The sequence below is a fragment of the Lipotes vexillifer genome, unplaced genomic scaffold (genome assembly GCF_000442215.2).
Source record: "Lipotes vexillifer unplaced genomic scaffold, Lipotes_vexillifer_v1.1 scaffold1518, whole genome shotgun sequence".
NCBI lineage: Eukaryota > Metazoa > Chordata > Mammalia > Artiodactyla > Lipotidae > Lipotes > Lipotes vexillifer.
The window spans coordinates 726,162-729,547 of NW_006789830.1; positions in this window are offsets into that span (position 1 = coordinate 726,162).

A 3,386-nucleotide genomic window follows, 5' to 3' on the forward strand; every position below is an offset into this window, starting at 1 on the left:
AGAGGCGAGAGGGAGAGGGCGATAGAGGAGGAGGGAAAAACTGTTCGAGGCAAGGAGATGGGGAGGGACCAAGCGAGAGGGAAGCAAGGAGAAGGAGGGATTTAGGAAGGAAGGGAGGAGGGAGCAAAGTGGTGAAAGAGCGAGAAAGGCAAGCGGGGTAGAGAGGAGCGTTCGTGTACGAACTCGTGCATTTCCCCCCGCTGGAGAGTCTCCGTGTGGACGGGACCGTTGTAGAATTTCTTCCCTCTGTACACTTCCACGGCCCCCCTCAACGCACATACACAGAGACGTCTACGTCTCAACCAGAGTCTGTTTCCCTGCTCATAGAAACATTTTAAGCAGATATCAGTCTGCGAGCTTTGAAAGAGATACATTTTTGTGACTCTTGCACTGATGCTGGAACTTGATGGAGACTAAGTCCCTCATGACTAGGAACTCATGAGAAGAAAATATTTCTAACAGGGAGAGGGATGCTAACACATTTTTGCCAGTTTCTTCTAGAATTTAAGCTCCAAAGGACAGGAATTTTTTTTTTTTGTTTTTGGTCTATTTAAATCTTATGTGCCTAGGTCAGAGATAGCATGTGGCAGGTGCTTAATACATATTTTTTGAATGGATTATGATCACCATCACCAAACTCATCATTACTCCAAACCATATACCTCTTTCAGTTGTAGTCATAAGAATCCAGAGCAATATTACAGGCTCATCTTAACCAATATCTCCAACCTCCCCTCTCTTTGAGACTTTCACTGAGCCACTGATAAGAGGTAATTTGAAATGAATGTTAATTTCCTCTATTATTTCTACTTCTGACTCATGTCATCCTACTCCATCCTTCTCAGTGAGCTGCTAGTGAATAGAAAAGTGTCCCTAAATGTGAAGAAAAAGAAAATTTAAAGTGGTCTGTACAAATACTCAGTACTTGCAGCTGTAGACCAGCTGTAGACTGGTCATTTAAAACTTAGGATTTCTTTCTTGCCTTTCCTCATAAATGCTCCCCCAACACCCCCCCCACACACACACACCTCCAAGGTCATAGACTTGGATAAGCTATCCCAATGAGTCATCTACACTCCTTTAAAAATGTTGGAGCCATAGACAGAGTAGCATGCAAAAATCTCTGCTCCAAAATATCATTGGCATGAAATTCAGCCCTATGAATCATAAGACACTACCCCTTTGCTGCCATCTCCTTCAATGATTCATTCCTACAAGATCTAAGGAGTAAGGATTTAAGTGTGGGTCTTGGTTAACCCAAGGTGGTTGCTTGTTTGAATCATGCCTCAGCACCCACCATGGATGCTGACACCTGCCCCAAGGTGAGTGGTTGGAAAAGGATGGTGATGCTGTTAATAACTACAAAATAATATGTATTTTATTGATATGAGTATGACCACTGTGCTGCAAAACATTTTTCTTTGCTTAAAAATAGTCCATCTGCTCTCAAAGAAAATTCTCCGTGCTCAACATTACCCTGTGCTTGCTGAGGGAATTGTGTGAATTACACTCTATAATAATGATCTCATTATATATTCATCTCCCTTCACATGACTCAGAGCTCCTTGAAGGCAAGAATCAGTATTTATGTTTGAATCATCAGCACATAATATAGCGCCTAAAGTCTGGTGGATGATCAAGAAAATGAGCACTGAATGAATGAATGGCCTTTTTATTTCAATGAAGCTACTGTATTTCTCCTCTTCATCTTAGACACACACATGTGAATGCTCTCATACATGACTGAATATCTGCTTTACCTAACATTGAGTTTCAGGGTTTTATGTCAATAAAATACTAGTTCCAAGTGTGTCATGCAAGTAAATTGGGGCAGGAGATAGAAAAGCCATATGAAGCTTGTATTCAGAGTCACTGAAAGGGGTGATATCCATAAGAAGACTATTTTTTTCCAACCCTTCCACTGAGAGCAAAAAGATTTCTAGAAATAGAAAGTTGCTAAGGATGGGAAGCAACAACAGGACTGTCTTCAAAAAACCTGGAAAGCTTGAAATTTCTGTTTTGAATATAATGTAAATCTTGAAAAGTGCCTCACTGAGTTGGATTCTTCTTATCCTGACGATAAAACAGTTGTTGGGAGCCCCCAAGAATAAAAGTCAGAGATCACTGGGTCTCCATTTAAGCATTCAAAAAATAGTTATTAAACCCCAATCATAGGCAAGGAGCTGTATTGGAAGATGTGGGGAACACAAAAACGAATTGGTTGGAATTGCATCCTGTAGGATCTAGTACTATAAATATGTACACAATCATAACATAAGTTATAAAACAATAAATGCTACAAAGGTAGTAAAAGTTTTGGAGTGTTTAGAATAAGGAGGTAATTAATGCTTACACCTTGGCAGCAATTAGGAAATGTGGGAGGAGGTGGAGATGCCAGAGCTCCAGGAAAGCCTTTTTTAAGAAGTGACATTTGGGACTTCCCGGGTGGCGCAGTGTTTAAGAGTCTGCCTGCCAGCCAATGCAGGGGACATGGGTTTGATCCCTGGTCCGGGAAGATCCCACATGCCGCAGAGCAACTAAGCCCGTCCTCCAAAACTACTGAGCCTGCGCTCTAGAGCCCGCGAGCCACAACTACTGAGCCTGTGCGCCACAACTACTGAAGCCCTTGCGCCTAGAGCCGGTGCTCCACAACAAGAGAAGCCACCACAATGAGAAGCCCGCGTTGCAGTGCAACGAAGAGTAGCCCCCGCTCACCGCAACTAGAGAAAGCCTGCGTGCAGCAGCAAAGACGCAAGACAGCCAAAAAATAAAATAAATAAAATAAAATTTAAAAAAGTGACATTTGAACTGAGTTAATATGTAGCATTCAGAGGAGGGAAGTATATTTCTGGCAATGGGAATGCTGAATACTTTAGTTCTTCCATTTGTCTGGAGTGGAAGGTGCTTGAAGGTAAGTAGCTGGAAGTGATGTCAGAAAGGTAGGCTGAAACCAGATTACAGAAGGCGCTGAACTACTCTGGGAGAAGATTTATTCATTGACCAGGTACTTGTTTTAATGGTTTTAAAGATTTGGAGCTGAAGGTGAATGGCAGAATAAACTTTATCTCTGAGCAGGTTAATTAACTGGATGGGATTTCACTGCTAACAGGTGAGAAGCAATCAATATTTTTCATTTCACGCCAGAAAGTTCTCAGCTCCTTAACAGATTTATTCTTTTAAATGAGGTTGTTTTCAGATATATTTCATTACATACAGAGATGCCGGGCTCATATGAATTAGAAGAGTAGAAGAATCAGAGGCTCCAAGGAATAGTCTTCAGGAAGAAATATTAGGAGATGCGGAGTTTCAGAAAAGACTTATTATGGAGGCCATTGCACTTGTTTCACCAACCAGGGGAGCCCTAAACGGATCCCATCTAGTAGTTA